We start from the raw sequence: 23,185 nt of genomic DNA on the forward strand, positions 1-23,185 counted from the left end.
GATAATTTCAATGTTGGATTTGATTGGTGATATTGGTAGTGGATGAAGTGTTAAATGTTTGACCACGTTTGACCATTGTACATAGTCATAGTCTGGCCAATGTATCTAATTTCGTTCCTTAGGCATATTGTGAGTATAAAGGTACATTACCAATTTACCATTGACTTTAGTTTCCTGTGTCCTTTATTAGAATTTTCAATAGATGCTGTACCTGCATCTATTATAGTAAAGAGAAATATATAACCCGAAATAAAGGAAAACATTTTCAAGATTCAGGAATTCATTTTATCTTAGCTCATAGTAGGTCATGTGACTATCCTGAAAAGTTTTACTGTAGAAAAGACGTTTACTTAAAGCCATATTATAACATTTGCTGAGGAGGACGCCCTCACTGAATTTTTCAAATTCTTTTTTTCACACGATTATATTGTACTTTATTAAACCAATATACCTTGCAAAAATCAAGACTCTAGGTGGTGTAGTTTTGTCAAAATCCGAGATTTTGAATAAAACGTCTGAATCAGCCTTTTATTATTACGATGGAATTATTACTCGAACGCATACACGATGTTCATAACACACAGTACGTACACAGCGTGCCGGACGGTGATATACACAACAAAGGGTCGTACCATAACATGACCGAAGGAGTGGTACGTATTGGCGACATGTGCGCTGTTAGTAAATTCCAATTTTCTTTGCTTTGCCGTAGTTGTTCGGCTCAAAAATAAAAGGGGATATATCTGACAGTAAAAGCTAACATTTTATGGCAAAGAAATGCTAATCTATTTTGTTTGAAAATGTTATAATATGGCTTTAATGTCTAAAAGTTTATGAATTGTATTGAAAACAAAATATTGTTTAACAAGTTTCAGACAAGTTGAAACGTCCCAGGTGATCGAAAGTTAGTGCGGTGTTGAAGTTAAACTCTTTAATCATTAAATGGCATTAAAACTTCCGGATATAATTCTGATATTGAAGACATGTATGCTGTTGTATCTTAGTATCCAATATTCATAACAAACTCTAACGTAGGAAACTTCAAAGCTAGAGTAAATTTGCTTTAAAATCAGGGTGCAGTGCATTCGACTGCTTATTAAAATTTGTTTAAAGCGTTCCAATCTTTTCTTTAATTTGAGTTTATGCAATTCCCCTTTCCCGTTTCTTGGCGTAATGTAAAGAATCCAATTATATTGGATAATTTTGGAACTTTCGTTATAAAATTTATAATTTTGTACATGTACGTACATTGTGTGATTCTTCAAATATGCCATGCATAAAAGTTCATATCATCCCAGAGAGATTATCAAAACACTTTAGTTCATGATGTGCTTTACGTGATATGTTATCTTCATTAATATTGAATATAAAGCGCTATAAAGGGAAGTATACAATAAACATTAAATATATTCTTTCTCTAAACATGCTAAATAGATCACGAGTCAAGTTATATGAAAACACGCAACATCAATAGAACATCTAACGAGGCCTTAGATATATGCTGTTTGAAATACCTTATTGCTCACGAAAGAAATTGTAATAGAGAGATCACCTATTACCAGCAAAAAGAGGATTTAATTAATTTATATTGTGTTTTACTGTAAACCTGTCAAATTGTGTTATTAAACTGGTTAACTGGAAAAGCAGAAATCGTAAGCCTTCTTGGCTCTTAGTTCTGGTTTTGGTTAGGTAAGAGGTTTGTCATTTAGCTTTAGACAGCAGATGTTATCAACACTCTGTAGCATGAGAAAATTATTTTAGATTTTGCTTTAGTTTCTTATGCAACAGTTAGACGTGAAATCTTCATAGTTGGGGAACTATTTATCAAATGTTATAGTAGTGTTAGCACAAATCTCTAGATTATTTTTTTCTGGGCAGCGAAAACAAATTCGGTGGGAAGGCCCGAGTATTAAATCAGAGGAACACAGTATCACCATTACAGAAACTATAATACTTAAAATGGGTTTATATGTCATTTCAAGGAACCGGTTTTAAATGGAATGTTGGATGGTTGAAATGTGTAGGATTGATACGTTTAGCAGTAGAGAGGTGACCGTCTTTGTCGGAACGGGTTAAGGCCAGGGCTTCCGGCAAATACGGTAATCGTCACTCTTTCAGAGCTGATACCATCAAACATCCCCAAATTGTAAACAGAGCGCGTAGTATAGTTCGTCTGCAATCAACAAATTGTATAGCAAAATGCCCACCAATCTTGAACATATTGTTCACTAATACTGCTTCTGACTTTTGGTACTAGTACATCACGCCGCAAAGTAGGATCAATAGTAAGAATATCGCGTTTGGGGAGCTCTTCTAAATATCCGTCAAGTTAAACTTTGTGTTTTTAAATCGTGTCTGCCAAGAGCAATAGACAATACGATCGATGTTGTGTCATGATTTGTTCATATCAGGATTGGAGATTAATTTTGCTAAGAGATACTTCCTAGCTCTAAGTGGTAAGTAACATCTTTCTATTAGCGGTGTTTTACTTGCATGACCTACACAATCACACACAATAGCACACAAGAGGATGTCATTAATGGCTAGGCATGGAAAGGGGTGTTCATAGGGTATATCATTATGATGTAAAATCTGAGGGGCTTTTGTATGCGCCATTTCTCTCAACGTCGTATATTATGTATTTAGGTATTTTTTAAATCGTATTTTTCGCATCAATAAATTGAATTTTTACATCTTCAAGCATAGAGGCACATGTATGACAGCATCTTAGTTTAAATTTATAACACAAATAAATTACAGATGTGTAAGACATCTTTATAGGCTCACTCTAAAGAGTGATCGAAGAATCGATCAAATTAACATTTTAGCATATTGAACTTTCGATATTTGTATATCTAATTGTGTGTAGGGGTGTGGGTGTGATCCCAACTAACAAACAAAATTAAACAAACCCTTTAGCAACAAATCCAGCAAAACATCGTTAATATTTATATATACCATAATGAAGAAAACACATTTAGCAAACTGTTATTTCCAAATCTTTCTGACTCTGTTTATGTATTCAATCCGGTTTTAACTTTACCAGAAGGCATGGAACACGTCAGGCGTTCAATTAATAAGCTCCGAGGAAAGATGTTGATGTGATTGTCGACATTCTAACCTGTCATCTGTAGCTGTTCTACATTGTCATAACCAGTAACTATTCGTGGTATATAAATATTATAACAAGTACTTTGTATGAATTCTATAACACATTCGTTATTACGGTGATGCATCCAGACATTACAAAATCACGTGCTATTGTTATTCTTTGAGCAGTGTTATCAATAGAGACATTTATCATTAACTAGTGCACAAAAGGGGCGAGTTAACCTTTATTCTAATGACAGATGTAAATCTTACAATTATTTGAAAAATAAACATGCATTTTAAAGAGTGTACACTCCGAGTAAATCAAAAACTGTCACCGTATGGTAGCACTGCGTGTGCACCCACGGTATTGAAGGCTACTTTATTTTTCCTGTTCAAAAGTCTTAACATCATGACATTAGTTGCAGCAAAAGAAAACAAAGTTTTTAGTTATCTGATATCAATATATTCAGATCGCCGCTCGTAGGAGAAACTTCTATGTTATTCCAAAGACTATAAGTAAATATGTGAATATGAAGGTTAATAAAAATTAAGTCGATTCGCTATACGATACGATACGCTGTGAATTATGGGCAAAAGTCGACATTAAAGCCCGCGTAATACAAATACAATACAGCAATGTCATTGTGTGTCTATATGTCAATTACAATAATGATCTTACACGCGAATGTACACTGAAACAGCATTATTTACAATTACAGTAGATCTATTGATCACACGTAAACCTTTGTGGAGATTTTTTTCAACATTATTTATATCACACTCGCGTAAAAATCCTATGGTAGTTTTAAAAAAACGGAGATGTCGATCCTGGAGGTGAAATATTGGACTGATAAGAGCGACCGCTGGCGGCGCATTGTATTGTGAGTCGCAAGAACGTGCAAACAATCATGCCGCCTGAGAATAAATTAATCATGATATTTTAACCGTAAAATGTGTTATATTGGATCACTTTCACATCAGTGGTTTACCAAGTTATAAAAATGATGCATACAATAGCTAATTCACTACATTATGAGTGCCATAATGTAAACTAACGTAAAGCACATTTCCTGTCAAAAAATATTTTATACCATCTCCCGACACATATTTAGCTCGCGCGGTTTACGTAGACCCATCCAGACCAGTCTTGGAATTTTGCGAAAAATATTCCATATAAATGTCAAGTCTGTATAGTGTTTGATCAGTGTATCCCATAATTTGACCAAGGTCTACTTTTATAGCTCCTTGTGATATCCACCAATTTAAAGCTTCCTGTTTCCTTTATTAAAATTTTTCACTGCACGCTGTTCCTATTTTTATTATTACAAAATGTCACAAAATTTTAAGATGCTGTCTGATTAATATCAAATTCGCGTAAAAAAATCCTATAGGTGTCTTGCTACCTCTTGGAACGTTTATTTTCTTTATTATACACGTACAGAATAACACTATAAAAGGACGTTTACTTAATTTAACAATATAATATTGAGAAATATTTATTAATTTTGTTATAAAGGTGAATCATACATGTAAATAAAATCCACCAAAAAACGTTGACAACGTAAAGAAAGCAGCAAGTTTAAAAAGCCCCCACCTCGGCTCACTTTTTGAAACTTGGTCCCATTTGTAAAAGATACTGATTTAATCTTTGTCATAATTATCAACTTAAAACATTTCCAGAAGTGTTATGTATCTTTAATGTGCCGATGCGATATAAAGTTGTTAGCATTCTGGAACGATCAGAAAGGTTATTATGTTGTTTTTGGCCAATATCCTATATATGTTTTGTTTTATAATAATTATTAAGTTCATGACCAATGATTGAATTAAACGAATAACAAGTAGGCATGTTAATGGCAATGATGTTATTGTTTAAACGTTAAAAACACCGATTTGCTGTTGATATTCAAAATGGGACAAAGTTTCAAAAAGTGAGCCGAGGTGGGGGCTTTTAAACTTGCTGCTTTCTTTACGTTGTCAACGTTTTTTGGTGGATTTTCTTTTTTTATGAATGTAGCCATAAAACGAATAAAACGAAAAATAGATGTTTGAAATTATGTTATCCTTGATTTATGAGAGTAAATAATTTAATAAAACTTCATCAGCCGATTATTTTGAAAACTTGCTGGTCACTGCTACCGCGTGACTGTAATGTTAATAGGGATACATATACATTTTAATATACTTTAATTATTCAAGACAACTAAGAAAATGTAAATATGAACAACACATACCCAATTTTGACGATGCCAGCGAGACACAGAGTCAGTCCGATTTACTTCAAATTGAAACTATGTAGCAAGGCTTATACTACGGAAGCGTCTAAGTGCCACAACTTAGCAAGATAATTATGTTTTAATGATTGTGGTTTTTGTAGCCCTGTGGGGCATTCTAGTTGGATATCCAAATTTCGCGGTTGATAGTTCTTTTTAGCCCTGCGGGGCAATCTAGTTGGATTTCCCTATTAAGCGGCGGTTGTTGGCGGTCTTTCGCTGTTTGTAGTTTTAATTTCCCTCATTCTTCATGCCCTACCCTCTATCGGGGGTTAATTTATAATTTAAGCTCGTTGGATAACTATACTTCGCGGTGTTTGGTTCTTTGAAGCCCTGCGGGGCAATCTAGTTGGATATCCAAATTTCGCGGTTGATAGTTCTTTGTAGCCCTGCGGGGCAATCTAGTTGGATTTCCATATTAAGCGGCGGTTGTTGGCGGTCTTTCGCGGTTTGTAGTTTTAATTTCCCTCATTCTTCATACCCTCTATCGGGGGTTAATTTATAGTTTAAGCTTGTTGGATAACTATACTTCGCGGTGTGTGGTTCTTTGTAGCCCTGCGGGCAATCTAGTTGGATATCCAAATTTCGCAGTTGATAGTTATTTAGATTTATAGATCTAGTTGGATTTCCCTATTAAGCGGCGGTTGTTGGCGGTCTTTCGCGGTTTGTGGTTTTGATTTCCCTCATTCTTTATGCCCTACCCTCTATCGGGGGTTAATTTATAGTTTAAGCTTGTTGGATAAAGTACTTCACAGTGTGTGGTTTTGAAGCCCTGCGGGGCAATATAGCTGAATGTCTCTATTGAGCGGCGGTTGTTGGTTGTCTTTCGCAGTTTGTGGTTTTAATTTGTTGGATATCCAAATTTCGCGATTTGTGGTTCTTTGTAGCCCTGCGGGCCAATCTAGTTGGATATCCCTAGTGAGCGGCGGTTTTTGGCGTTCTTTCGCGGTTTGTGGTTTTAATTTCTCTACTTGTTCAGGCCCTGGTCTCTATCGGTGGCTATTTTGTCTTTTAAACTGGTTGGATATCCATATTTCGCGGTTTGTGGTTCTTTGTAGCCCTGCGGGGTAATATAGTTTGACATCCCTATTGAGCCGCGGTTGTTGGCGGTCTTTCGCGATTTGCGGTTTTAATTTCCCTCATTCTTCAAGCCCTACCCTCTATCGGGGGTTAATTTATAGTTTAAGCTTGTTGGATAACCATACTTCTTTGTAGCCCTGCGGGGCAATTTAGGTGGATATCCAAAATTCGCGGTTTGTGGTTCTTTGTAACCATGTGGGGCAATCTAGTTTGACATCCCTATTGAGCGGCGGTTGTTGGCGGTCTTTCGCGGTTTGTGATTTTAATTTCCCTCATTCTTCAAGCCCTGCTCTCTATCGAGGGTTAATTAAATAGCTTAAGCTTGTTGGCTATCAAAATTTCGCGGCTTGTGGTTCTTTGCAGCCCTGTGGAAAATCTTGTTACACATTCCTATAGGCTGTGCCAAGTTGGTCTGTGTGTCTGTGGTGGGGACATTCCCTCCTTTCAATAGGCCTTTGTGGATTTTTGCCGCTTTGCTAATTTGTCTTTACGTATGACTTTAATGGCCTTCCATATGTGGTTGTCTCTTTTTGGATACGTTTTTGTCCCTGCTGGCCTTCCATATTAGTGGAACAATTTTTCACATTTTTTATGCAACAAACCATGGAGGTATATAAATAAATGGAGAATGATCCAGCCAAGCCTCTTTTGTACTACGTTGGTTATGACCAATTATTGTTGAATAGGCAATTTCAGGTTTATATTGATTATGCTAAGCTGATTACATTGTGAAGTCTGTTTCACTGGCCATTGATTTCAATGGGGTAAAATGAAGTTTATACTTATTGGAAAGTGCTCATGTTTCATAACATTTTTATAGGCCTATCAAAATCTCATTTTCGCCAAAAATTGAGTGCTTAAATTGGATCAAGAAATCAGTCTTTTTGAAAAAAGAAACACCTTATCTGTTGTCATCTTGTGACTCCCTACATTTTGGTCATGAAAAATTGAATTAGGCCTATGACTTTTTTTTTCTTTAAAGTTATGACCCCCCGTATATTTGGAACCCCTCCTCCAAAGAAAATGATAGCCTCCTAATAATATTAATAATCATTTAGGCCTAAATACTGATAATTATTTATTATACAATGAGAAGTTTAATGATGATGATTTAGGCGGCCTATACGATTTCATGACAATACAGAATTAAAATTAAAAACAATAACATGACATATCCGTCATGGCACTCAATCAATTTGACCCGAAGCTTCAACCAAAATCACGGTTATCATACACTAAACTATGAGAAACTGTTTAAACAAAGTATGTATAGGGCCTATACATTCCGTATATCAATTTCTCTCTAGAAAAGATTGTCTGATCATCACTTTTGCTTGAATTCCTAAGTACTTCCGGTAAATTTTGCTCGCTCGTAACTCAAATGGCCCAAATTGGCCCAACATAATTTTTTTTCACAATCGGAAGGTAAAAACGTTTTGCTTTCATTTGCACTATATTTGAACTCCCTCAGACCCCTTAAAAGCTTAATATATGAACATGAAAACTAAGTATATTTGTCAAGTTACGGCACAACTAGTGTAGAAAACAGTTTCATAACTTGAGAACAGAACATCCGAATTTCTTCGGGTTTTCGCACGATCATACATTGAAACTATAAGCTATCAAAACTGGTGACTTTGAACTAGCTAATTGACTAGCTGACGTCATTATACAGTCTCTTTTACAAGGCTTCCGGTACGGGTCAATGTAGGGTCAATTCCTATGAGGAAATTTTGGGAGTGACAATCAATGAACCATGGTAGAGGCTCATAACCATCGTGGAGATCAATAGCTTGGCTGAAGTGGCTGGTCAATTCAAGTTTGGTGACTCATTGAATAGAGGTAACGGGATAATCTCTACTTAGGAGATTAGAATTCTGGCGATCATTCTCCATTTATTTATATACCTCCATGAACAAACCAACCGGAACGGTATAACAATTGAAATGACAGTCATGTAGGAATACAGTTCTACGATAGCTGAAGATGACAGAGGGACAGGTCTCTAGATCGATTCAACAACCATTCATACATATTACATGTTTTATTGTCCTATTATCATGCGAATCGCCCCGAGGTAGGACAGAACTTTATTTAAATGAGAAAATATTGGTAACCTGATCTAGTTTCTTGTGTTATTCAGATTGTTGTGTTGTTCAGATTTAAATAAATAAAGAAAGTAATAAAGAGATTTCTTTTATTATTTGTTCTGCTAGCGGCTGCACTATAGGTGTTTTTTTTTAAATAGGCCCTTAATATAATAAATAATAAACCTGAGAATCTTGCTTTGATAAAAAAAATAATATCACAATAGCACTGGATGATTAAAATTGTGTTATCCTTGATTAATAACAATAAAATTATTGTTTAATACAATATTGAAAAAAACAGTTGGTCATCGGGTTTCGAACTCGGATCCCCGGAACCGGAGTCGAACGCCGAAACCATTGAGCTACGGGACTCTGATATAAATTGCTGTGTCGAAGTACATTATTTATTATATGAATGGGTGCATCGTCCGGATTGAACAAAAGAATTGTGAAAAACTTGATTTTTTGGCGAATGGGGCTCAGAATTTTTATGTAGGGTATCTCAGAAACTGCTAGGGTATAATTGGAAGTAAATCTGAAAAAGTAGTGTGTAGGTGATTGCCCGCTAGTGCTGTAGCCTTGTCCAAAAATTATGGATCAGCATTATTTGCCACTAATTTTCGCTATGAAATACCGGGTGAAATGAAGCAAAAGTGTTTGTTTATTATTAAACAATGGTTGACTGTAGGATTGGTGTCCCTTTTTGAATTAATGAGTTGTCAAGATATTACATTTGGGATTCTAAATAACATTAAACATGGCTTTAGATACACTTTGTACCCAGCGAAAAATATCATAGAACAATAGAAGTCAAGTGTTTTAATGTTAGGTGTAAATATAGTCTCGCGGGAGCATCTTATTAGTCTTCTTTAACAGTCTTTTTTTTTAAAAACTTGCTGGTCACGGCTACCGCGTGACTCTAATGCATTAATTTTTCATCACAAACTGAAGTAGGTGTTCTGAGCAGACTGTTAATTATTGTGCACTTAGTTTCATTATCATTGAGGTATAGGACATTTTATTTTTTCGGAGAAGAGCAGGTAGGGCAACTACTTGATTATATTTCTACATGTTCATACTACATACTCTGAAAATTTTAGAAAATTAGCACATGTCAGTTTTTCTTAAATCACATGTTTGTTCCTAAAATGTGGGTTATAGCGCCCTCAACGGGCACTCTTCCTGTAGGGCTACATGGAAAGACCAGTTATAGAAAAATGGCCCTAAAATAAAACGGACTCGTTCATTTTTCCTCAAATTTTGCATATGATGTAGATTTAACATCTGGAATGTAATGCAAGTGGTGTCGTTGCTCTTGCTCTTCTTAATTCATTTATAAAATGTCCGCCCAGACCAACTTACACAGTGTAAGCTTTATCTGCTCAAAACACTATTTCCTGTCTATTCTTCGGAATGTGCTGTTTTCTGTGTTTAAAGGTGGATAGTTCGCAGTAGTCCGCAGGGTTATTATAACATAGTTATACATCCTAATCCATTCCCTAATTTTCACACTAACACTAAAACATAAGCCTTCTACCACAATTCTACAATTACTGGCGTGTAACCATTAAAATGATCTAGTGGCTATTTTCGTGAGGCCAGTAAAAATGCATTTACGCAAAGTCAATTAAAATCAAGACAACGTGAATATCACCCGTTTTACCTGTTTCTTTTCAGCAATTGACAGTCTTAGTATCCCACATGGTTATCATTCCTCTGTGTGTCTAATGAGAGGTCTGTGACTGTAGTTCATCAAGGTATTCAAGGGTATTTGTGAAAACTTTGGATTTTAAATAGCCCCACAAGCATGACAAGAAGAAATCCAGTGGTGTGAGATCAGGATATCTAATGACCATTCCACCTGCTTTTCAAAGCAAAACTATTGCCAAACAATTGTGCAATTCGTACCGCCACAGTTATCCTTCTGTGTGGAAGAGCACCATCTCGTGCCCCCTGTAAAGATTCACGCAACGACATTAGTAATCGGTTCAGAAAAATAGCCACTGAGTCTTTATTGATGGTCACACGACAGTTATTTTACAGTTGTGGAGGACAAAATGTTCATGCAGCTATTAACTAAGGCATGGTGACCAAATACCTGGTACTTTTTAATCTAGTGGCATTTATTAAACTGTTGATACATCCTGTATAATGAACCTGAGTGACTTCCAATGTCATCTTATACAAAATACTTTTAAAAGAACCAAGAACTAAAATATTATGAATGTAAGTTCATACGTGCTGGTAATAAACAATTTCCAAAAGTTTAAACTGACTTTCAGCACAAAAATTCACTAACCTTGAATTTTCGATGTGTGACACACATCTTCATCAGAAGAAGTCCTAAGATGTTGTGATGGACTTGCCCTTTTGTTGATCATTGGCAACTTTTGGTCTAATGAGGGCGTTGTATAAGGTTGGCAATTCCAGTCCTTGATCGCGATTTAGTTCTGGCGATTTCTTCTTTCTTCCGAGGACAATTTTATCAACAATGTGGGGGTTGTGCTATGGGCAGCCCGGTCAGTCCGGTTATCGCAAACCTGTACATGGAACATTTTGAGATCACCGCTTTACGCAATTCACCTGTCAAACCTTCCGTGTGGCTTCGTTATGTGGACGATACTTACGTTATCATTCGCGAAACTGATGTGAAAATTTTCACCGAACATATCAACAGTCAGAATTCGCATATCAAATTCACCAGCGAACCGGAAGTGGACGGATGCCTTGCATTTTTGGACACCAAAGTCTTGCGAAACGCCGACGGATCCGTGAGCATCTCCATCTACAGAAAACCTACACATACGGATCAATACCTCCATTTTGATTCACACCATCCCATCGCTCACAAATTAAGTGTCATCAGGACATTATTTCACAGAGCTGAAATAGCGGTGACAGACCCCGAGGAAAGGGTGAAGGAAGTTGAACATATCAAGTCCGCGTTAGGACGTTGTGGTTACCACAATTGGACTTTCGGTTTAGCCAAAGCTAAGGACAAAAGTAAGAACACTCCTGACCCTCCTACTAATGCACATATCAAATGCAGCCCCGGCCCCTGGGGACCCGGGGATGGTCCAGGACTTGACCCCATGTGACCCGGGATTTGACTCAAAATGTGTCCTGGGGAGCCGGGTGTTGGCCGGGACTGGTATAAGACTTGACGTCGGCCAAAACCCCGGGAAATTGGGCTGGGACTTTACCCGGGGAGGGCCGGGATTATGTCGTAACTTACCCGGGGTTTTCCAACCAGTAAAATGGGCTGTGAACATGGCCGAGGTTTGCTATTAAGGATGCCCGCATTTATGGGCTGGGGAATCCTATCACTTGGCCGGACTTGAGCCGTGGATGTATATTAATAATCCACTGAGTCGCCACATTAATGTTAGTGTTCATGTAAATCCATTCCAAAAACAAAATCTTGGCTGTTTCCAAATTTTGCAGTAGGCCATGTATCTGCTATTTAACGGGGCTCTAAAGTTATCATGTTTAACCAGACCACACTGGCTTCTTGACATGCACGTGCAAACGAGAGCCCGTGCTATACGCTTATTTATGTATTGGTTTTTATTTTTTTATGTTATTGTTTTAAAGTTTTAACCACCCGTCGATGGTAAAGTTTTAAATTATTAGGCCTACACTCAAAAACAAAACTGACCGTGATAATAAAAGAATCCATGATACTTTTGTGACATCTGCGATCGACTGCTACATGGCCATAATACTTAACAGAAGACTATACTACAGGTAATGTACATGTACTTTATAAATTCTCGAGCTGTATTTTTCTTCTTATAAAAATAATTAAAGGTGTATGATATAAAAATTGAATTCAATGTCTTGTGTTAATATACAGATTTTCAAAACTAATATATTTTCATGTTGGCGCGTTTAACAACATCATTAATCAAAAATCGTTGAAAGGATGTTTTAAATAATATCCCAAATGGCAACATCGTGAAACAAAATATTAATAACAAAAGTTTGATAGATGGTCATTTGATTTTAAACAAGGTAGGCCTATTTGGATGGGGTATGACTATGAGCCTTTACAGAATAGCCTCATTATCATTGAAGTTGCATTTTGGATTGACATCAAAAAGGCCTATAATATGTGCTTAAAATGTTTGTGCAAAGTGGGAACGTCGGGTGACTGGGGTCCGACTATGCAACGTAAAATTCCTTCGACCGGTGTGCTCGTCCGAAAAAAAGGGTCGCTAGACATAATAGACGTTATTCGAAAGTGGAAACAGTAGGCCTATAGCAGTCTGACATTTGAATGTGAGACACACTTCAATATAGTTCGAATATGAAAAACACTCAAGTCCGAATCTGAAACATGGATCTAGTTTCCTTCTAATTTACTTTACGTGTGTTCATAATCGGACTTACGCCGCGTCGGATTAAGCAGCGTTTTTGCTAAACCATTAATGCTCTCAGCCTATATTATTTGCCTTTCTCAGTTCCTTACATACTCAGCAACATTTTAGTCTTAAATGGGCATCCAGTTGGGTTCATTAGTGTCCACTGAAAACCCACCCAATGATACACCAAAATCACTGAAATGTACCCCAAAACTGTGGCAAAATAGAGGGGTATATCAAATTGTTTGATTCCATGCTATGTAAACTGTGCACGTCGAGGCCCGTGCGTTGATACTCAAACAATAAAACAAGTAGGCCTAGACCTATACATATAGGAAGGAAAGAAAAGAATTACGCTGCTCTGCGCTAGTGACGAGAATCTAGGTAGCCTAAATTCGTTTATCGTTTTTTGATGTTCCGCAACAAGGTGAGTATTTGCAATGGAACACACATATAGGCCTATATTTGAAGCATTTTAATCCACCCAGCATGTCCAGAGCTCCGCAGTCCATTGAAGACATAGGCTACCTGCCGAGTTTTGAGCCCGCATGACAAGATTGTCGCGATAATAAAACCATGTTAAGATCCAGACCTATATCCGATGCTCAGGGCCGGGAACTTGGGCCGAGGAATACCCGGGGTTCGCATCGGTTTGCATCGGATTTTCGCCCCGGGGGGCCGGGGAGTGGCTGAGAGTTTTGCCCGGGTGGGTCCGGGACTGGCCAGGTGTTTACCCGGGACTTGAACTTTTAAACCCAAAATCCACAGCCCACGACCCGGCCATCCCCGGGTCCCCAGGGGCCGGGGTTGCATTTGATATGTGCATAATGCCAACCAAGTAGAGGGAAAGAAATCGTCGACCTACATCACCCTACCCTTTATAGAGGGGTTGTCACAGAAGCTCCAGCGTATTTTCAAATCCTACGGTGTTGCTACAAGCTTCAGACCGCACAGTACGCTGAGAAAACTATTAGTCGCACCTAAGGATCCCACTCCAACTGAGAAAAAATCAGGTGTGGTCTACGAGATACCCTGCGGCGAATGTACAAGTTCATACATCGGCCAGACAGGTAGACAACTCGGAGATAGACTGAAGGAGCACAAGTCAACTGCCCCCAGCCGCAAACCCTCTGCTGTTGCAGAGCACAAAACAGAGTCTCACCACAACATCGACTGGGAATCCACAAAGGTGTTAGCCAAGGATGATAGAGAGTACCCCCGTTTAGTGCGGGAGGCCCTCCAGATCAAGAAGAAATCGCCAGAACTAAATCGCGATCAAGGACTGGAATTGCCAACCTTATACAACGCCCTCATTAGACCAAAAGTTGCCAATGATCAACAAAAGGGCAAGTCCATCACAACATCTTAGGACTTCTTCTGATGAAGATGTGTGTCACACATCGAAAATTCAAGGTTAGTGAATTTTTGTGCTGAAAGTCAGTTTAAACTTTTGGAAAAATAAAATATTATGACAATGTTAATTTAATTTCATTGTCATCCATAAAAGAGTAACCTACACAGACAATAGCATATCCATGCATATTTTCGTTTCTAATCAAATTGTCTGATAATAAGATCAGTAATGTTTTGATAGGAAACACGTCAGTTATATATGCCGCAAAATCGGTTAGGTTATTAAAAACGCATGTTCACTTCCTGGTGTATTCGAGAAAGAAAGAGTCTACCGTCTTGCACTTGTTGTATTTTAGTATCCGGTTTTCTCCCACACGCATAGGAAGATTTAAAACCGGGTTTAAACTTGCATTAGGGTGCATTCGACTGCTTAGAAATGTTCAATTGTTACCTTTAATTTCCGTAATACATTATGCCATGCATATACGCAAGTTTATATCATCCTAGAGAGATTATCAAAACAGTTAACATTTAGTTCATGATGTGGTGTACGTGATATGTTTTTTGTGTTAATATTGAATCTATTAAAGCATAGAATAACAGTAAATATATCCCTGCCCTAAATCGGTCACGAATCAAGTTTAATAGGTCTTATTACATAAGAATATAAAAGCACTCAATAGGACATCTAACTAGGTCTTAGCTATGTACTGTTTGAAATGCAATACTCCGGAAATAATTGCCAGAGAACGAAATTGTAATAGAGATAGATTTTCTATTGCTATAGTATTTCAACAAAGGATATTACGTGAGAAATATTATAGTATTATTAATTCTGGTAAAATGGAAAAGTTGATACAGTTGTCTTTTATAGTCTAGGTTCTGGCTTTGATCATGTGGCTTTCTTTTGTTGTGGATAACATTACCTTTACCCTTACCTTGATGAGAGAGAGAATTGAAGACTTTTAGTCTTTTACGTAGCCGTTTGACGTTAAATCTGCATTGTTGGGGGACCGGTGATTCAAGTAGACGGTAGCTTCTCCAGTTTTCAAGTAGTGTTAATAAGAATCTCTGGATTATTGATTTTTGATTTCTGAAGAGCTAAACAAAACTAAAAAAGAAGGAGAAGAAGAAGGAAAAGTGGAAACTAGACCGTAAGCTCAAAAAGAGTTAACACGTTCCTGGTTCAGTGACAAACAAACAAACAAACAAACAAACCACTCTTCCACATATATCTTTCTTAAATGTAAAACCCCATGAAATCATTTGGTTCTGTAATTTATCATTCGGAGGGAAACCCTTGTTGTCATCAATAAGCATGCCACAATCTCTATCGCGGATCACCCATTTTGACAAAAATATATTTTATAAAGCCTTTGGCTTAGTTTGTTCTGTTATACTTTGGATACAATATGAAGCATATGCCAGCTGTGGAAATGTACCCAATATTTCAATATTTAATTTACCTTCTATGCACGCGCTTAGGGGCGCAGTCAACAGATGAAATAAATTAAAGATTTCCACAAATTTAACAATAATTTACAATTTTATTACCATCTGTAAAGTTTTCATTATATTATCTCTAAAGTGAGTACCAGCATCCTTAATTTCAGTCCGGTGGTTCTAAAGATAGACTTATGTGTTGTGACAGAACCGACAATCCGGAATGGTTTGCACGAAGTAGTAGTAACTCTCTGTCGAGCGCATTAGACAATAGTGAAGTAGGCTATGAGACTGCAAGGAATACTTCAAGAGAGAAATAAGGCTCTTTCAAGCACTCAGCCTTAAGGCAATATCCATTCGAGGCATAGATTGTATAGAAATGGGATGCTGATATTTCAAATGATAGATAAAAAAGAAATTTGTGTTGCATTTAGATATTTTTGTAGGAATGTATGTGGGCCATATCAGTTTATGAGTTATGAATTAGTGAACCAGTTATTATCAAACTGAAACTGGCATGCAACCTTTCGTTCACTATTGATCTGGTAAAAATGTGGTTTCAAATTTGCGTGAATGTTCATTTTCTCGCAGAGATGATTTGTCATTGAAAACACATAGCATATGAATTTATCAAATTGAAGAACACATACACATTCATGTTGTGATGTTGAAAAGCAATCAGTTTAGAATAGAACGGATAACACAAATATTTATTCACGGATTATATGAACAAGTAAAAAGAAGTGAGATTATTATTTTGATCTGGAGATTACACTATTTATGTTTGTTTGCATTGTGTCTAGTTCGCGCGCGAACTCAGTAAACTTGGCCACTTGAGTGCACATGCCTTCCTCACGGTGCGGTTGGGGGCCTCCAAATTTTGACCTGACCCAGGGCCCACAAAAAGGTAAATCCGGCCTTGTGTACACTGCTGACAGGTTTGCGCCCATATAGCCATTAATCTCTTTTGATGTATTCCACAAGTTAATGAAGAATGCGGCTGGAAATTTGATTAATTATGGGTTTATTACTCAGAAAATCAAAATTGTAAATGAGAAACATGTAATAATGACTTAGGCAGTTTGTTTATTAGGGTGATCGTACTCCCTCTGTCTTACTATTTTTTTCTAGCTTTCAAGTGGACTACTTGTACTACGGTATTGCATTTATAGCTGATTTACATTGTAGGTAATAGATCCAGAATCTGAATCATTAAATTAATAATAGCGTAAACAAATATTGGTGTAATTAGCAACTCTTTGTGTTGGCGCAGAGGTTAGGCTTGGTTTTTGCGGTTAGTTTGTTAAAGTTCCTGAACAAAGTGCCTACCAAAGACCCAACGTTTGTAGTCATTTTTTTTTATTCCGGGACATATGGTAACTAGAAATCAGATCACTACTATGTTTACATTTCTAGTGCCTATATTTATAATACCGAGTAAAGATAACAAATTTTTCCTTGCATCATGGGATCGCCAAAATCATGTGTGTTTATTTTGTCCCAGTACGCGTAAACCCATTGTGCGGTCTATTACCATTTGGTCTAATACCATTCCGTCTAATATCCATTTAGTGTACATCCATTTCGTCTATTGCCAGAAAGGCTAATTGTCGCCTAGTCTAATAGCCCAATGCCCATCTAGTCTTATACTGTTTGTCCCTGGTCTAAAAACCATAATAGTCTAATAACCACTAGGCTACATCTAATATTTTTGAAATAAAACATTTAGTCAAATAACAGTTTCGTGTAAAAACGGTTAGGTCTTTATGGTCTAATTGCTAAATAACATCCCATTTTGTCTATTTGTTTCATGACGAAATGATTATTGGACGTAATGGCTATAGACCTAATTAGTTTAGACGAAATGGATGTCGACGAAATGGATATTACGGAATTGTATTGGACCAAATGGTAAATCTTCTACGCCACTGAATTCGTATCTAACTTATTCTAAATGTAGTATGTCCAGGCATTGTACAAACATTGTATGAAACTTTGCCTCCCGATACTACAGTTTACTAACCAGAATATGGGTATGGGTGGCAGCACGTTATATTCTAATGACTATGCTATTGAGAATTTCCACAAGAGCCTGCGATTTCACACTGCTGTTACTATTCAATGAATCCGCTTCTACACTGTTATTTAGCCTATATCATATGAATATTTGAAGTAATGTATGATAATCGTTGAATCTATCGACTCCGGTGTCAATGCGTCTTTCAGCCCTCGCAGTTATTACATTCCTCCGGTCACAAGTGACTGCAAATCGTCATAGATGGCGGGCAGGTCATATCCGGAATCCGTGTTGAGTTTGGGTCTTTGGGTCTTGATCTCTAAGGCTTTTCTGAATTTTCGGTTTCAAAGGTTATCCTCCCTGCCGGTAACTTCTACATAGTCCAAATGATGTCATGTGTGTGATTAGATGTACAACATATGTTCACCAATTAGTGTCAGCGGGGCTGTGGCTCTAGTATGTTCCTTGAACCTAGTGGCGAGTGCTCTTGTCGTCTCACCAACATACGTGTCTATGCACTCCGAGCAACTGCTTTTATATATAACACCACATTTGTTAGAGTCCGGGGTTCTATCCTTGGGATGGACTAGAAAAGACCTTATTGTATTAACACGCTTAACCGGTATGCGTTAACCCCGTGATCACGGAAGATGTTTTATTAGCTTTTCCCTTGACATATGTAAGGCGGTATTGATATTTCTCAATTGGCCTGTAGTGTCTTTGAGATATTTCCTTTTCTTGTTCTTTGGTGTTTTGAGCATCCAAGTCTGATATTATCCGTTAGCCTTCAGCGTAGATTTGATATGGCTTCTCTCTTGTTCTTTATCATCCTCAGAGGTAACTAGATTGTCATCTCTGTCCAGTAGTGTTCTCCCAACTAACCGTTTGTTAGATAACATAACATTTATGTAGCATATGATTTTTCACACAACCTTGAATTTGTAAAAAAACATACCAGTTAAGCAAAAAAATACTTCATTATTAGGTAGGATTGGGGCTTTCTTTCTTTCTTTCTGTTTTATTTTATGCTGAAACATAATTCATGATAGATTTGAAGTCATCAGATCTTGGTCAACTGTCAGATTCGTTCAACAATACAATTTCATGCATGAAATATTTTATTTTGTTTTTGTTTTCCTTTTTATCAGTTCAACCCGCTATCTAGTGAATGTTCAATGTAATTTGTAAAGCATTTCTCTCTCGCATGTATTACATGTACGATACAATGCTATAATAATACACTAAGCTACTGAAATGCTTCAAGCCTAATTCCCATATTTGGTACTGTAGGACTACCTACCAAAGTCATTTCAATGCATTATCACGTCTACACCGTATTACATCGCTATCTATCTCAACACACACATTGCTATACCATGTATACACGCAGTGTCCGTGCGCAGTATACAGTACGTACAGTATCGTAATGTAATGAATGTCGTAGCACGTAATCATGATCGCGGCAATACGTACGCTGCAATGTCAATTCAAATGTTGATAAATCTAGTAAATGAACCCATAAATAGCCATTTTTAATGTCTCAAAGATATCCATACATGAGCTTATCGAACGAATCTCCAGTTTGGTTCCAACTTCGAAACCTACCTATTTGAATGATGTTTCAGGAGGCATGCGCAACACGATCACATATACACGTCGTGTCCGCCATGATTGCTTTCGGTCGGCGCTATATTCTTACCTGAAATAGGTAAAAACTACATAAACTCGGCAAAATATCTGGCCAATGTATGTTTTGCCTTTCTAATAGGTGCATTTTAAAATTACATAACAACTGGTAAAACATTTTGATGAAATTTTACTTAACCTGTGTAAAAAATTGTCGAAATTATACACAACATCATTATACTTGGTATTTTTTTACATAATGAAGGTCCGATTTTTCTGTGTGTAGGGACGATGTTTGATATTGTAAGTTTGAAGACATACCATCTCTTAAACCAATGGGGTTTTATATTTTTGCATATTTCAATATGTACGATTCTTGTAAATGGTACACCACTAGTCCTTCCATGCAAGCGTGGCATGCTGAAAAACACATTATTACTTGACTACAGAAAAGCCACCACTTTCCCGCCCCTGCTATGGAAGATGTGGCACTACACCTGGTTTATTGAAATTATACCTGGCATGATATTCAACATCACAGCAATACATGTAAGTGTATTGATAACCATCATTTCATAGTCTCCAATATGAGTTAACACGCACAGCTGCTGTGCATCGTAGCTCATCGTCGCTGCTTTAAAACATGTTAATTCCCCCGCAGCATTATGTGATGTTTCGAAGTCAATTCAGGCAGATACTAGCCCACGACGGCAGAAAAACTGTTATTCTTGATAACACTAGATATCACAGCGCTCTCATGAGGTACGGCCCTACCAAGGGTTAAAGCTAGGGTTAGACAGTGGTATATCTGGTAACTTGCCATGAGAATACACAAGACAAAAAGACATCACTTAAAGGAAAGCGTAGGTTGTGTTACAATACAATGTGAAATACCACTTTTTAGTTATTATTATTGATCAAGAGTTTTGAGTTATAATTCATGTATTTATAAACGAGTCTATGTTACAGCTTCAGGGACCGCGTGAAGTAGAAAACTATGTCTTCTAAACATTAATAACATCTAAACATTCTATTTTCATAACCTTTGTGAACAATAATTCTGCACTAAAGATTGGTTTTTATGGCTTAAAGGTGAAAATAGCAGTGACAACAACTTTGATTTATATTTTGCTCTAAAAACTGCTGCTGGGTTAAACAGCGCTACTACACTATTTTATTATAAATCTGGCCCAACACTAATACACTAAATATCATATTATTTTATTCTTAAAAACGAAATGCTAAATATGATTTCCATACCATTTAGATGGAATCCAATGCACGCGTAACGCGTAACTTGCACAGGTAGCCAATAGGATGACAAATAATAATCTAAGCAGCCAATCAGTTTAAATCATCAAACTGGATTTTAGAAATTTAAATACAAATGTAGGCAGAACTGATTACTAGTGTGATCACTGCACAAGTGCTACTTCAAACGAAATAATCTGCAATAAAGAAATGGATATTACTTGCTATATGTTATTTCCCCGGGGTTATTTCTGGGAGTTCCTTTAACGATATTAACAGAAACGGTCCTATTCCGTCACCATCTTCCACTCATTTGTTTTCCTCGTTCTGTATTAATGCATTTATTGAATACTTGATACATTTCATAACTTATAGATATTATAAATATGCTGCGGGTGTATTAGAACTTTTACATTGTAGCATCACTGTTTAAAATGCTTATTAATATTAATATCACCTTTTATGATGACTTTGAACGTACATTTACCTCGAAATTTCACCATGTGCATTAGTATTTAATATTTCCATTTCACCCCAACTCAACATGCACGGTGGTTGACATTTGTAACATGTTTAAGGAGAGTCGAAGAGCAGTATGACGTGGCGTTGTTTGCACTCAAATTTTGAGACAAATAAATTTGACACACTAGGGAATAGTATGAGCGTGATTTGTCTCTGGAGGAGACTTTCGTGTTGATATAGGGTATATAATGAAGACCGCAGTGGATAATGTGCTCAAGTGCCATTTTGGCGAAAATGAGTTATTGAATTTTTTGAAGTGTTTGAGTTTTAACAATTTTTTCTCAAAATTTTGGCCGATATGACCCCTCAGACATAGGGGTCACGTGAGGGGTTATCTGGGGTCAAATTTTCAAATTTGTCTGATCACTTTCAAATTAGTGTCAAATTGCTCGTTGGGTCACAAGGATTACAAAAATATATGGTTTGTTATATCTACAACATTTAGTTGAGGAGATAATACGGTCAAGGTCAACCAAAGGTCAAACGAGGTCAAATTTTAGCAACATCCGATTTAGACAAATGATACATCAAATTGTTCCTTTTGATATGGGCATTCCAAAAATATATACATCTAACTTATATTGCCATTCAATTTTGAGAAAAATCAATTTGTTTCAATCTGACCAATGATTGTAGTGGAAAAAAGACTCAAGTGCAAGATATCGATTATTGATTAAAGAAAATCAATAAGTAACAATGTATTAATTTATAGCTGTAAAAGAATAATATTGAAAATAAAATTACTCCTGCAAGTTTTAGTCCAAAATAATAAAGTTTGTGATCTGCAGATAAATGTCAAAACTCAAAACTTAAGACCCCATTTTCTCAGAACTAGTATTTTGGCACTTAACCACTTCTTCCACTACAGTCTTCATATGGACATTTGGAAATGTATTTGCTCATGTAGAATTCTATGACTGTTCATGTAGAATAGCAAAGAAAATTTCTATGGCTCTCAAATGCCGTTTTTCTGTTCAATTTGCCTTTTTTAATCTCGAGATATGTTTAGTTAACGACGAAAGAGTAAAATCACAATTGTGCCACTTTTACTAGGGAATATGGCTTTATTGTAAATCAGTGATACTGACTGATATCATCAAGTTTATCAAGAGTTCCGTCGTGAAATCAAAAGAATGCATCAATTACACAATACAAAACTTTTTTTTACTGTTTTTACTGTTTTATCATGATGCAGGAATAATGATTCTATTTTTCCACTGAAGACAGATTAAAAGATAAATAAATATTTCACATTCTGTTGTACAATTACATGTGCATGTCAATGATTTTGTCATGGTAAATACTGTTCTCATAGTCACTTACGACATGTTAAAAGACAAACAAATATTCCACACTTATAGGTTAATGATTGCGTATTACTTCCCAGCAAACACAAAACGTTTTCGACATCATTCGCAAAAGGTTATAAAAGGTTGTCAGAAAACGTTTAAATGTCGGGTTATATAAAGGGTATATAAAGAGTATAAAACGTTTTCATAACCTTAAAAACATTTTTGATAATCTACTGCTCAGCAAACAAAAATGTTTTACAGAAAACGTTTAAATGTCGGGTTATATAAAGGGTATAAAAACGTTTTAATAACATTCCAAAAACATTCTTGAAAACTTGATACAAAACATTCTAAACAGAATATTATTTTGGGGTTGAAAAAATATTTTGCGAAAAATGTTTGCCCAAAATATTTTCAATAACGTTTTAAAAATGTTTTCATGACCTTTATATAACCCGACATTTAAATGTTATTAAAAGGTTTTGAAAAAAACATTTTAAGAACATTTCTGTGTTTGCTGGGTTCAAATATTTTAACATAATGTTATTTAAGTATTGACACAATATTTGGCAAAAATGTTTGCAAAAATAGTTTACAATAACATTTTTTGAAAACATTTAAAAATATTGTTGTAGTGTGTTTTCATACAAAACGTTTTAAAACGTCATCATGACCTTTATATAACCCGACATTTTAATGTTATTAAAACGTTTTTACCTAAACCAAACCAAAAGCCAAAATAGAACTTATTTAAAACGTTTTTAAAACGTTTTTGTGTTTG

The 23,185-nt window shown here is 36.4% G+C and overlaps 1 protein-coding gene across 1 annotated transcript in view; it reads left to right on the forward strand.

The window, feature by feature from the left end:
* The first annotated feature begins 2,360 nt into the window (after nt 1-2,360).
* The window catches only part of LOC140138140 (galanin receptor type 1-like), a 257,448-nt gene continuing 236,623 nt past the window's right edge, over nt 2,361-23,185 (forward strand). The window contains exon 1 of the mRNA XM_072160066.1: nt 2,361-2,456. The gene's annotated coding sequence lies outside the window, so the exon portion shown is untranslated. The remainder of the gene's footprint in view (nt 2,457-23,185) is intronic.

Source organism: Amphiura filiformis, chromosome 17 (genome assembly GCF_039555335.1).
Source record: "Amphiura filiformis chromosome 17, Afil_fr2py, whole genome shotgun sequence".
Lineage (NCBI taxonomy): Eukaryota > Metazoa > Echinodermata > Ophiuroidea > Amphilepidida > Amphiuridae > Amphiura > Amphiura filiformis.